The 15,304-nt window shown below is 38.8% G+C and overlaps 1 non-coding gene across 1 annotated transcript; it reads right to left on the minus strand.

The window, feature by feature from the left end:
• Positions 1-6,552: 6,552 nt before the first annotated feature.
• Positions 6,553-6,635, minus strand: TRNAL-UAA (transfer RNA leucine (anticodon UAA)). The gene has a single exon. It is a non-coding gene; the product is annotated as a tRNA-Leu (tRNA).
• Positions 6,636-15,304: the final 8,669 nt, after the last annotated feature.

The raw sequence follows: 15,304 nt of genomic DNA on the forward strand, positions 1-15,304 counted from the left end.
CCGGGGCCGCTGGCCTTTCCCTCAGCCGAAGGTGTTGCCGCTGGTCCGAAGTCGATGTCACCGAATCCTGCCAGGAGAGAAAGCTCCGCACGCACGCACACACGGAGAGCATCCTAATGATGACTTTGGGGAATTAAAAACGAACAAAAGATGGCCTGATTAGTCCTTGGATGGGAGACCACTAAGAAATCCCAGGGCTTGTATAGGCAAGATTGGGAAGTCAAACGTCCCAGTGGAAAAGTCCCAAAGGTGCTTTTTCAAGAAGCAACTGGGCTTTCTGGTTTTCCTTTGAAGACGTTTCGCTTCTCAGCCAAGAAGTTCCTTCAACTCTTCAGAAGAGCTGAAGGAGCTTCTTGGATGAGAAGCGAAACGTCTTCAAAGAAAAACCAGAAAGTCCAGTTGCTTCTTGAAAAAGCACCTTTGGGACAACCATGACTTGGATGAGTCAGAATCTCCGTAGACGTTCAGGAAAAAGGCACTTTGTGCGGTGAAAATAATTACATAGGCATCTCCTTTTCGGTTGAGGACTACTTGTAGAATCTTGCAAGTTTGAAAACACCGTATAAATATCCCACCATCTCTTTTCACAGCCATAAGATAGAGAGGATCCTTTCTGGATTTCTTTTTCGACTTGTTATGCAGCTGCAGGCTAACTCCCTGCCCCCTCCACCCCACTATCTGATCTTTCCTAGGCAGCATGTTTTCCCCCATCTCCCAAGGCCTTTCACACATACCATTAAAACTCCCCAATATAGTGCCTCTATTAAATCAAAAGTCCTAAAAATAGAAGTTGAAATTATAGTTTCATTTGAAGATACAGAATTCTTCACATCCATAGATAAAGAACGAGTAAAAGAATCCATGCAGGATATTGCACAACACATCTGATCTAGCCAAATATATGAAATACCAAGAATCATGGATCTCATCAACCACTGTCTAATTATTTTCAGTTTGATGGATAAATATATCAACAAACCCATGCGATCACCATTCTCACGATTCATAGTGTTGGAAGAAATGTCCATCTAGTTTGGTTCTAAGTGGGGAGAAAGACACTGGAAACATGGAGACTGTTTGGAAAGATGGTTTAATGGTGGACAGGACCACATGGTTTGACATCCTGGGCAATTGAACACATGGATGAAAGAGAGAGAGAGAGAGATTTATACCCTCTCTTGGGCCCCGCCTTGGAGCTTCCTGTTCCTGTGTAAGAAATGTATTCTGATTGGTTGTCAGACTCCCATGGGGCCATGCAGTAGGTAACTTTGTAGATTGCCTTGAGTCCCAGGCTTGGTTGAATCTTGCTGGGTGATGTAATAAAGGGGCTTTGGGCAATTATTGTTATGGCTTAATGGCTTTGTCCTAGTTTGGATCTTGAGTGAGGGCTAATCATATCATGTCCTGAGGGTGAAGGTCTTAATCCCATCACCCTGGAGCTGAAGTGGGGGCAGGGAGCTGCAGGGAGCTGCTTTGTGTTTTAAATCATGTTTCTCCTTTTCTCATCCAGGGAAATATAATATTCTGCCTTTTTAATATTTCCTAGAATATTTCATTCTTCTAGGAGACGGGTGAGTGCTAACTTTCTACAATATCAAAGACCATGATGCAGTGTCTAGAAACTATAGCACTCTCATACCTATAACCAAAAGTATGGACCCAGTATGTAGATGATACCTTCATCATGATAGAAAAGCAATTGGAGAAGATACCTGAGACTACAGGTAATCCTCGACTTATGATCACAATCGAGCCCAAAATGGGACAGTTGTTAAGTGAGTTGTGCCTCATTTTACAACTTTTTTTGTCACTGTTATTAAGCAAATGACCTTGTTAAGTGAATCATGCAGTTGTTAAGTGAAACTGGCTTCTCCCATTGACTTGACTTGTCGGAAGCCAGTTGGGAAGGTTACAAAAGGTGATCACATGACCCTGGGGCAATGCAATTGTCATAAATATATGCCAGTTGCCAAGCAACCAAATGTTGATCACATGACCGTGGGAATGCTGCAACAGTCATAATGTGAAAAATGGTCATAAATCACTTTTTTTCTACTTCAAACGGTCACTAAACAAATTGTTATAAGCCGAGGACTACCTCCATCAACAACAGCTTCAAAGCACTAAAGGTCACAAGGAGAGAATAAAACAACAACATGCTACCTTTTCCTGGGTATCCTTATCAGCAGAGGAGATGATGGCAAATCAGAAACACAAATCTATCAAAAAAAACAACCTACACTAACCAAGTGCTTCTTACTACTTTGGTAAAGTAGTAAGCAATCTCCCACAAGAGGAGCTGTGTAAGAACATTTTTCAGAGGAATATAAATGCACTGCAGCAACCCAGAATATCAGAAAAAGGAAACAGACTACCTACACAACATCTTCCAACGAAATAGATATAGGTAATCCTCAACTTTCGACAGTTCTTTCAGTGACCGTTTGAAATTACGATGGCATTGAATGAATTTACCAATTTTAGCCAAAGTTAATAGCTGCTGCAGTGGCCCCACAGTCTTGTGAACAAAATTCGGGTGCTTGGCAATCCATCTGCCTTTATAACTGACATGCAGGGCCGGATTTTCCTATAGGCTAACTAGGCTTCAGCCTAGGGCCTCAAGATCAAGAGGGGCCTACATTCAAATTGTTAGCAAAATTAAAATTACACTTTCACTATAGGTGAAAGGGTCTCATAAGTGGAATAGCCTAGGGCCTCTTTTCATCTAAATCCGGCCCTGCTGACATGGCTGAGGGATCCGATCGCCCCTGTGTTACTTGAAGGACATTGAATAGGTTGAGGATGGGAGTTCCTAAGTGGAGGTTGCTGGAGGATAATAACACACTGTGTAAATGTGGACAGACGCAGAGTCTGGCCCACTTGTTGGTGTGTGGATTACTACAGTAGTATCCACTGAAAGTTATTTGTTTCTGGCCAATGATGAAGCCAAAAAGATGGCCTCATTTCGGTAGTTTAAGGTTTGATCTGGACACAAAATAAATAAATAAAAACTGGCCACCGGTAACTCTAGCAATCCCCTGAAGGCTGTGAGGTGGGAGAAGCCTCATTCTAATCTAATTAAGGTAGAATCTGGCAAAATGAAGCTGTCTCTGGAAAGGAAAGCCAAGTCTCACTGGAATGTGAATGACACCTATACATTTACATCTCGATTTACAACAGTTGGTTTATCAGTCTTCTTTCAAAGTTACCACATCATTGAAAAACCAAAAGGTGCTTTTTTTTCAAGAGGCGACTGGACTTTCTGGTTTTTCTTTGAAGACGTTTTACTTCTTATCCAAGAAGCTTCTTCAGCTCTGACTGGATGGTGGAGAATGGAAGTCCCAAAAAAAATAAATAAATAAATAAATAAATAATTTTATTTCTATACCGCCCTTCTCCCGAAGGACTCAGGGCGGTGTACAGGGCCCTTTGAGGGCCCTGTAAAAAAGGCCCTTTGAGACAACCATGACCTGGATGACTGAGAATCTCCATAGACATCACTGAAAAAGTGACTTATGACTGTTTTTTACACTTACCACCGTTATAGCATTTCCATGGTCATGTGATCAAAATTCAGATGCTTGGCAACTGACTCATATTTATGACAGTTGCAGTGCCCCAGAGTCATGTGATCACCTTTTACGACCTTCTGACAAGCAAAGTCTGGGAAAAACAGGTTCACTTAACAACTGTGTTATTAATTTAACAAGGGCAGTGATTCACTTAACAACTGTGGCAAGAAAAGTCGTAAAACGGGGCAAAACTCACTTAACAAATTCTCCCCTAGTAACAGAAATGCTGGGCTCAATTGTGGTCATAAATCGAGGACTACCAGTAAAAAAAATTGCAGTGGGTTTCAAAATGTTTCAAGCAAAATGAGAGTTCGTTGTACATTTCAAACTCTTCTGTTTCTCCTTCCAAACAAAAACTTGCTTTTTATACTATACTGTTGTGATGAACAATTCTGGAGCACTTCAATGTATGTATGTATGTTAATTCATGGACATTTTGCCCAAATTGCAAATCCTTGATTCCCAAAGCATTTGTAAAGTTTTCATAACCACAAAGGGCCACTAGGGGTCACTCCTCTAAATATATTTTTTTTCTTTATTTGCTGAAGCCACACATTTTACCCTGGAACAAATACTATCTAAATGTTGAGTCTGTTTCTAAAACTGACAAATGTTTATAGTAAATGGTACTAAATGGGACAGACTGCTCTGTTCTCAGTATTACCATCGGGGCATATCTCTGAGAAGTAAGGAGCCAAATCATGTATCTGGTTAAATGTGTAGTTATGTTTATACTATGTGTAAAGCTTATACTTGCCCAAATATCTTTTTTAAAGGAAATTTGTTTTTATCTGGCTCATTTGCTAAATCACTATTTAGAGAATGTCCACACTTCAACTCCCAGAATTCCCCTGCTTGGAGAATTCTAGGAATTAAAGTCCACCCAGATTAAAGTTGCTGAAGATGACAAACACTGTTCTAATAAATAAATAAAAGAAAATAAAAATAAAACCAATGTCTTCTCCCAAAGAAAGACCACTAGCAGAGTCATGTTGGCATATGTTGGCCTACAGCAGAAGTATTAACATAAAACATTTACATCCTCCTAAACAATAATATACATTATTTCATTCATTAATATACAGAATGGCTCTTTATGGTTTAGCCATAGCCCAATTGAATTGTCAGACTAATCCTCACCCATAGGGGGAAATATTAAGTAAAGGTGATTAAGTTGCAAGAATTGGTCTCCTTCATTATTAAATGCCAACTGTTATTGTCAATTGTCTCATGCTATACTTTTTGCTATTCATAATTAAGACTCCATGACAGGCTTCACAATATAAATTGATTAATCAATGGATCATCACCGATGTATCATCACATTGATATTTCTGGACTTCATTCTTTCTATTTAGATACTTCCCTCATGTATCATTTTAATTGCAGACCTCATATTGTATCAAGGCCTTATCATGAGAGCCAGGCCAAGACATTTATTTATTTTTTACTTTTTTTATATGGTCTTCTCATAAACTCAAGGAAAGACAATAAAATCACAATAAAACCCATCAACCCATCCTATGATCACCTCCATTATTCTCAGTCCTCCATCCTTCTTGTCCCTCACTGAAAACATTGGGAAAGTGAGAATACAAAGACAGGTAGTCCTAAGTAAATGGGAACCGGAAATTAATGATGCATCACATAATTAGGGTATGTTTTATCATTTTATTTACAAAATAATGTATGATATAACATATATATGTGCAATATAACACAATATAATGATCTGAATGCAATCAGATTCCACCGTGGGTTTTTTTTTGCGGATCTGCCAAGGTCAACCAGGAGTTCAAAGTAGGAGTGAAATCCAGCAGGTTCTGACAGGTTCTGGAGAACCGGTAGTGGAAATTTTGAGCAGTTCGGAGAACCAGCAGCGGAAATTTTGAGTAGTTCGGAGAATCCGCCAATGCCACCTCTGGCTGGCCCCAGAGTGGGATGGGAATGGAGATTTTGCAATATCTTTCCCCCAGAAGTGGGGAGGGAATGGGGATTTTGCAGTATCCTTGCCCTGGAGTGGGGTGGGAATGGAGATTTTGCAGTATCCTTCCCCTACCACACCCACCAACCCACGCCCACAGAACCGGTAGTAAAAAAATTTGGATTTCACCACTGGTTCAAAGTAAAGTGTTTCCAACATAAAAACTTCTGAGGTAAGAGGCCTTTGTTAGAAAGGTGTCAGCCTCTTTAGTGTGGGCTATCTCCTAAACAGTAATGATGTTACCTAGTTTGGGTAATGAAACCTCTGCAAGACAACAAAGCAAGCTCACAGAACACCAAGAACCCCCCATTTCAACTCTGAGCTACAAATATTATCCTTTACTGATAGGGCAGAGGGAAAAGGAAAGATATAGGAATGCCCTCCCCCCCAAAAAAACCAACATTCCTATTATTTGTTTGAATGAAAATCAAACTGCTTGCAGTTATCTTTCTAGAGATTCTGTAAGAAAATTGTTCGTCTCTGTTCCGATGCTCTCCAGGTGAAATTAGATTATGGGTAGTTGGGCTGGCCAGAGATTATGGTAGTTGTAGTCCAACACAACTGAAGACCACCGAAATAAACAGTCCCTTGGCCTCCCTGATCAAACCCTTTTAAAATTGTCATTTTTTTTTTTTTTTTGTCGTATGGACGCTTTAAAGTCGGTGATTCCTGCACCCCTTATCCACCACGCTTTGCACAGAGTGGAGGGAAGGAAGTGGAGGAGGGGGAGAAGAGAAGCGGCTTCGTTCATATGTTTACACGGAGCCCCGGGAAAATGACGCGAATTCATTTTCGTGCAACCCAACCTGGCTTTGCTTTCGGTTATCGTTGCAGAGAAGCGGCACCCAGCGGGAGGAGGCGGAGGAGGACTCGCTCAAATGGCGGCTACGTCCTGCCGGGCGTCCGTTCAAAGGCAGAAGCCTCACCTGACATCTTCTGCGGTGTTTTCTCCGTTTCCTCTTTAATTTAAGAGGAGCCGGGCAGAAAAAAAGCCATTACCAGGAGTGGGGTTCGAACCCACGCGGACATGCGTCCATTGGATCTTAAGTCCAACGCCTTAACCACTCGGCCATCCTGGTACGGTTATAAGCCCCACCAGCAGGCAATCTTACATAGAGCGAGCTCCTGGGTCACCGTCTCGTCTTTTTTTTTTTTTCTTGCTCCTGCCAAGGTACGGCGGGCCCCGCTTGAGTCGAATTTACGGGCGGAGGGGAGAGATTTAACCGCGCTCGGCGACTTCTTCCTTCTCTTCTCCCTCCGCCCGCTCTAAGCGTTCTTTATTCGGCGCGCGGGAGGGCGCAGAAAGAGAGGAAAGTACAACCCGGATTTCAAGGGAATAAAAAAAGCACGCGAGCGGTCGGAAGTAGCCTCCTTCAAAGTACCTTCCTCAAACAATTGGCAAACCTTTAGCAGATTTCGCGAAAGCAGCTTTTTTTAAAAAGCTACAACCTTCCTTCGCTGCCAAGCAAGTCGCACAACCGTGTTCCTGCCATTGAAGGAAGGTTGGGCTGATTACATGGCCAGTGACGTAGTTAAATGTTTGGGTTCACACATTGTATAAAGCCCAGGTTTGTTTTAGAACTCTGCCACCTCTGGCTGGCTTGGGCACAGCAAGCTAACTAAAGTTGGTTTAGTGATGGTTTGAATGAAACTATGCCTGGCTGGGTTGAGACCAGTTAAGGTGAGAGTCCAAACACATCCCAAGATGGCATAAGAGAATCTGTGAAGCTTTGCTGACTTCTGGAAAAAGTCTTTTCCTGAACCTAATCTAGTCCACCTTGCTTTCATGATTCTTACCTGAGGAGGTGTTTATTCTTTCTCTCCCACCTTTTTGATAATAGATATATTAGAGGCTGTACTGTACAGGTAGTTCTCAACTTACAACCATTCCTTTAGCGACCGTTCAAAATGCACTGGAAAAAGTGATGTGTGACCAGTTTTCACACAACTGTAGCAGCATCCCCAATGTGATCAAAATTCCAGCACTTGGCAACTACATGTATTTGTGATAGTTGCACTGTCCTGAGGTAAATAGCAAATAAAGAATAATGTAGATAAAAGAAATAATGTGAATAGAATAGGAATCATAGAGTCAGATATATGGGCTCTGGGGGACCCTCTCTATTCACATTATTATAAGGGGAAGACGTGCTTGGATACATGAACTCTGAGAGACCCTATCTATTCACATTATTATAAGAGAGGAAAGTGCTTGTTGGAAATTACATTAACAAACAGTTAAACCCCTTTAAGTGGTAATATATCTTCTGAGACCTAGATGTCACGGAAAGGACTGCTATATGGAAAAACATCTGAGTGACCTCACTGTGAATGACACAAAGACCTATATGTTACAAAGAGTTACTTAATCCAATGAATTTACCCAAGGATAGTAGTAACTCTCCCATTAGCAACTCTGAGCACTTAAGAAAAGTTGTGTGGATAAGATAATTTTGTAAACTAAGATTAATGCTTTAAGTAATTAGATGAACTTATTATTCAGTGTATGTAACCATAGAAGGAAAATCGGATGTATGATCTCATGATTAACCATATATGGAAAATGTATGATCTCACTGAATCCTTTGTCTTAGAAATGTATAAAAACCATTGTATCAGAGTTCTTTCTTTGTTCAAAGCTTCAGGTACAAATCTGGCTCTGAACCTTGCGCAATAAAGCTGTCTCTGACTGACCTGGGAATGTTTTTTAGTCCTTCCATTCCACTACAGTCCATAATCACATAATCACCATTTCTGACTTTCTCAGCTGGCTTCTGACAAGCCAAGCCAATGGGGGGGAAGCTAGATTCACTTAATGACCACTTGATTCATTTAATGGCAGTGATTCATTTAACAACCCTGGCAAAAAAAGGTTGTAAAACGGGGTGCAATTCACTTAGCACTTAGTAACAAGGGAAAAATTGGGCTCAGTAAGTTGAGGACTACCTTTGGTTGTACTTTTAATGCTAATTTTTCTACTGAAATATGCTGCTTTGGTCATTTAATACTGAAATATAATATTAAACATAGATCTAAATAAATATGTGTTTCTGAGGGGAAGGTAGGGGAGAGGAGAGGGAGAAGGCGAGAGAGAGGAAGGGAGAAGGTGAGAGACAGGAAGGGAGAGGAGAGGAGAAGAGAGGGAGAGGAGAGGAGATATGGGCTATGGGGATAGTTCATTAAAACCTCTTGGGTTCCCTCCCACCAGGTCCCTTTTGATGTTGGCCATGCAGCTGCTTTTGAAAGTGAGGGACCTTTCAGAATTGGTTTCTAATATAATGGGGCATGAATCTAGATCCTTGAGGATAGAAAAGCTGTCTTACAGGATATGCTAACCTGCTGAATGAAATAGCTTTTTGCATTCCTTCTTCTTCAGTCTATGTATTTGTGCTTCGGGATTACGATAGCCCTAAGCTTTTGTGTAAAACTTTACTGGCTTGTTTACAGAATAATTTATATGAAAAAATGAAATATAGCTAGTTTACAGAGTTAGTTTACAGAATGACTAGTGTCAAAATAAATTAATAAGTAAAGGCCCGTCCCCATTCCAGTTTCATAGTGTGAAAGAAAAAGGAAGCAAGTAACTCGAGAAAGAGAAAGAATTCAAACTCAGTAATGAATTGTGTAGAAGTAAACTGAATTGTTCCTGTTGAGGCATTGCCCAAATGTATTTTGCAAATATTGGTTAAGCTCCCCCATATTTCTCCTATATTTACATTTACTGATATAAGCTCAAAATTTCAAGTCTGAAGTCCCATTTTATGACTTTTCTTGCCACAGTTAAGTGAATCATTGCAGTTGTTAAATTAGTAACAGTTGTTAAGTGAATCTAGCTTTCCGCTGACTACTTGTCAGAAGGTCGTAAAAGCTGATCACATGACCCAGCCCCCTGCAACCATCATAAATATGAGTCAGTTGCCAAGCATCTGATTTTGATCACGTGACCATGGAGAATGCTGCAATGTTTGTAAGTGTGAAAAACGGTCATAAGTCACTTTTTCAGTACCGTTGTAACATCAAACAGTCACTAAATGAACTGTTGTAAATCAAGGACTTGCCTGTATTATACAGGGAGAAACAACCAGAAGAGAAGTAGAAAAACAATAAGAGACTCTTAACAACCATTTTCTTCAGAATGATCTGTCCTCAATCTGGCCATTTATATCTTCCCATAGTGCACCAATTATTGCTATAATTGAGTCCATTTTTGCATTGTTATTCATCCTCTTCCCTATCCTTCCCCCTTTTGTAACATTATGGACTTCTCAAGGAAGCTTGGTTTTTTCCTGCTTAAAATATAATTTGAACTGATTCATTTATGCCTCAGATGAGAACTCTAGATTAATTTCTTCTATGCTCTATTAATTTGTTTTCTTGGGTTATACATGATGCTGTCAAGAATCTTCTCCAGCACCAAAATTCAGAAGCAGTAGTATTCTTTTTATCCTGCATCTTTGGCATTTTCTTCATTTCATACCTAGCTCTGTGCAGTTCTGATCTAACAGACATGTTAGTTAGGCCATCTGAGTATCTTTTCCAAGGATTGCCTGTGAAGTCTGATTAATATTACTCAGTCATAGACTGCATTATATCTAATTAGTGTCTTTGCTATATAGCCTTATGAAAACAATGCTGTTCCTTCTTTCTTTTTCATGTAATGAATAGTATCCAATTTCATCCAATTCAGTTTATTGATGCCTAGTATCTCAATCTACGATCCATTTTATCTCTGAGTTGAATTTTCCATGTTCATATTTATGTCCCACATTCGCTCTGTAATTCTTTCTTTGCAACTTTGGTTTTCTTTCTCTGCATGGCAACATTAGCAACCAGATTGCTGGAAGGCTTTAATGGAGCTGCATCATAGTTACTATTAGCACTCCAAAAGATTCTCAGCTCCTCTAGTAGCATGTAGTGCAGTGGTGGGCAACTGTAGCCCTTTTACAACCTGTGGACTTCATCTCAGGAATTCTGGGAGTTGAAGTCCACAGGTTGTAAAAGGGCCACAGTTGCCCACCTCTGATGTAATGTATCATTTGACCTGACAGGCCCATCACCTGGCACTATCAGTAATTTCATTTATTCATTTATTTAAATGTATTGGCCACCCAACTCCAATTTTATAGTGTCTATTTGTGGGGGTTTTCTTAGTAAAATACAGAAGTGGTTTACCATTGTCGTCTTCTACACAATACGAAATGATGGTTTTGCTGCTGTCACTAATAGGATCATCTTCCTCCAATTGTTCATTATTAACTACTTTGAACTATCATAAGAATAGTCCTATTGAATCAGACTTTTGGTTTCTTATACTAACCAACCAGAAGTGGTTGGCTACTCTTACCAATCAGTTCTTAAAGTGAAAGAACTACCAATAAATGAGATGAGAATGTATATCTAAAAACAAATAGAGCATAATTAATGCAAATACTGATACAAACACAAATAAAATATATGGAGATGAGTAAAACTTTCCACTTTGTAAGCAAGAAACCACAAGTGATTCCAGCTTTTGCTTCTCTGTCCGATGTGAAGATTGCTATTGTAATTCTGACTGCAGGCTGTTGTCCCTTCCCCCAATTATGTAATATAACTTGTGACTCGGCAGTTGGGAAATGGCCCTAAAAACCTCAAAGAGCTTTAAATATCAACAGATGGTTTTATGCTACTTTGTATGGTAATGTGACACTTCAAAGTTAAATTTACCTCCGTTTTAACACTTTTTAGTTGAAGTGACAGAGTCCAAGTCAAATGATGGATAGAGCATGAATGCTTATTATGTGCATTTTTTAAAAAATAACAAAAAGCAACAGATCTATAGTTACAGTCCTGAAAGGCCACTTCCTGAGGTTCAACTTCCAATGCAAAAAACAGGCAGGAGAAAATATCCCTACAAGGAATTTTCAACACACACACACACACACAGAGAGAGAGAGAGAGAGAGAGGGAGGGAGAGAGAGAGAGAGGGAGAGAGAGATTAAGCTCTCTGCCATCACACACATACTCCAATTTCCTGTAGCTGTTCATTGAATTTTTTAAAAATGCATACAAATTGCATTTTTGCAGTTATGGCTACATTTAAAAAGTGAGAATGTCAACGATTCAGTTGATTGTGTAGCAATAGGCCCTGTTAAATTACAGTTCGGAAATCTTAATGATTTCACATTTCTACTAGACTAGAGTTTCTTAACCTTGACATTTAAAGCTCTTTGAGGTTTTTAGGGCCATTTCCCAACTGCTGAGTCACAACTTATAAAAATATAACTGATCACAACTGATCACAATATCCAGCATTCCTCAGGTAGCCTGCCTGCTGGGGAATGCTGGGAGGTGAAGTCCATACATCTTAAAGTTGCCAAGACTGAGAAACCCTGATCAGTGGGGCTGACTAGATGGGGATCCTTATTCTTTATCTCCCAATCTAACCACCCTCACAGGTTATCAATAGGGAGTGGGAGGGAAATCATGTGTATTATGAGTTCTTAAAGGAAAGATAGATTAGGCAAACTTTTGTTTTAATCTGTTAAAGCAGAGGTCTTCCAACTTGGCAGCTTTAAAACTTGTGGACTTCAACTCCCAGAATTCTCCAGCCAGCTCTGGGAGTTGAAGTCCACAAGTCTTAAAGCTGCCAAGTTTGAAGACCTCTGTGTTAAAGGCAACATGGCTGCATGGGCAATATGCTAGGAATTGCATCACATGTTTCCTGCAGAAAACAGAAAGTCAGAGCCAAAGATAATGGGAGCCACTTATTTACATTTTTTTCCCCTAAACTCTTCTTTTCACCTCTGATACCTCTTTTCCTCTCTTTTTTCCTTCTACATTCAACAGGCTATTAGCTAACTTTTCTAAATGTCAAACATAATCAGATGAAAGAACTTTGGAAATGATGTTGGTCCACATAAAATTAAATCAATTCAGTCAATCAATCAATTCAGTTTATTGCTGTCAGAGACTAACACAAATGATAAACAAAATAAAGTTTGAGAGAATTAAAAATCAGTTAACTAATATCTATAAGAGGGATCCAGGATGTTGACTATATTAAAGTATAATGTAAACATTAAAATTATGAAATTAAGTCAAAGATTGAATGTGGCTATAGGGCCCCATGTTTTTCAGCCCTAAACTACAAGAACAATGAGATACAAATGTAGCATACATATATGAATCCATTAGTCATGTTTCTATTCCATCTGGGAATTATTTCAATAAGAAAGTAACAAAAAAAGAAACAAACTTGGGCAATCACACAAGTCATTTCAAATTATTTCCAAATTACTAAGAGTTTCTTAAAATGCACGTTCTTTTTGTTGTGACACACTCTGGTTTGCATTTTATAGGTTGACTTTGTGATGGTTAATAGAGCTAGGGTAATTTTCTGTTACAGTAATCCATTTGGAAATGACACAGATTGATATGTTTGACAAATAAATTAGATCTAATGCTTCCTTAAGGAAAACAACACAATTGTTCTGTGGATAGAGTCCAGGAAAAACAAAGTAGTGTTTATTATGTCATTTTTTTTTTACTAAGGTGATATAAAACCATTGCATTTCAAAAGGAGGTTATCAAGCAGATTTGTGCAAAATCAGCTAAGAATGGAGACACAACTTTTTATATAGGGAAATAAATGACAGCATAGACAAGAACAGTAAAATGGGGGGGAGGGGCAGTCAAAAAATCAAGATGGCAGTGTGATCAAAGCTACACCTCTTTGTGTATTTGTGCAACACCCACGTGTCTACAACATAAGCAGGGGTTTTGATTGATAGACTGTGACAATTACTGTATTGACTTTTTACCCTTCTACAGTTCCATTGTATGAAAAACACACTGGCTTATATACAAATGTTGATTGGATTGATGCATAATACTAAACATCATATGCTTAGTTCTAATGATTTCTCTTTCTCTAATAAACCATGATTATGATTTTTGATTTACCACAGTGTGGATCTTTCTTTGAAAATGGCAGTGGTTGTGTTTGTGTAACGTGTATGCCTCTAGCTTCACATGTTGTTCCTGCAAACCAATTATGGTAACTGCTATAGACAAATCATGTCTGTGCTTTAAGCATGATTAAAGAGCTGCAGACTATTGGGGAGACGAGACTGGTTCCATCACTTCTGAGCTCCCAAAAGCCCTCAAGACTTGGTTATGTCAGCCAGCCTAGGGAAGCCAGAAGACATTATTGCTATTGTTATTGTTAGCATCCCTTTGCCTACTATTTCTGGTCTTAGCTTTGTTTTTATATTTTTAATGTTTGATGATGATGGTGATTTGGGGTTTATTTATTGTTTAAGTTTTGTTATTTGCTGGCCAGAGTTACATGTTTTGTGAGATGGATGGTTATGTCAATTGGCTAGATAAATAAATAGTCACCTTGTAGGGGGAGATGGGCAGCATAAAAATGTAATTAATAGCCCTGCCACAATCTACAGAGACTAAGCATTCCATGCAAACACATGATGCCCAGATTCATTCATTCTATTCACGGCATATTCACATCTGTTACAATTGCACAGCTTCATATATCTTTAGTGAAGTATGCATACTAAATCCTGTTTTTTATATACACCTCTCTTCCCTTGATTAGAGGAAAGTACTTATTCAGTCAAAGGGGCAAGACAGAAGTACAACTCTCTTGTCATTCACTTAGTTGAAGCAATTTTACTTTGCTTTTACTTTTATGTAGTTCTAAAATGTGAAATGGGCTGAGAAGTGATTTTGTGTTTGCAAGCCAAAATGAAATAATAATATATGTATGTTTTATTACTACACACACTGAATTTCAGATATGGTACAGAATACACATTCAGAACACACACATTACACCGAGTAATGGCTTAACCAAGGTCTACAGAAGGAATCACAAATGGTTCGGTTGACACAATATACAAAGTCAAAACCAAACAAACAATTTAGCAAGATGTGTTAATAAGATCCTGTGCTCTACAGTGTGGACAGCTAATAGATCTCTGGAGGATTTACACAGATCAGTAAGAATTTCTGACTCATTACTTAATCAGCAGCTATGTAGCCCCCACAATCTTTCCATTTAAATTGTGTATTACTGCTGAAATGAATAAAAGGTGGAGACAGAGAAAAGTAATTATGTATGTGTGGAAGAAGAAATATGCATTTCCTTCAACGTCATTATTTATTAGTTAATGGATCTTAGTGTTCCAGTTAAAAAAACAAATTGGATCCACAGATGCCTACCCCACTATTCTTCTAGAGAATTCATACAATATTGATAACCCAAAGATTTGTAGTTTACGATGACAGTAATCATAATGACAACAACAAATGTTTTGCTCTGAATCTGATTTTTTTCAGTGGTGGGATTCAAATAATTTAACAACCGGTTCTCTGCCTTAATGATTTCTTCCAACAATCAGCTCACCAAACTGCTCAGAAAGTTAATAACCGGTTCTCCCGAAGTGGTGCGAACTGGCTAAATCCCACCACTGGATGTTTTCATATGTAAGAGAGTAGAAGACTCTCATTTCTAATGTTTTGTTTATCTGTTTAACAAAAAAGCATAAATTTCAGTAACCGAACGTTTTGAAAAATTCATTGTTTAAAAATGGTGATTACTCATTTAAAAAAGAAGGTGCAAGTATATAAATGAAAAACTTATCAATTTTTGGAAAAATATTTTAATTAGTGATTTAATTATCATAAACTTACAAAATACTGCAACCAAATTTATATTACTTATTTACATTTGTCTGAAGAAACGTGA

This window comes from Pituophis catenifer, unplaced genomic scaffold (assembly GCF_029215685.1).
Source record: "Pituophis catenifer annectens isolate HBS135680 unplaced genomic scaffold, rPitCat1.0.hap2 SCAF_1, whole genome shotgun sequence".
Lineage (NCBI taxonomy): Eukaryota > Metazoa > Chordata > Lepidosauria > Squamata > Colubridae > Pituophis > Pituophis catenifer.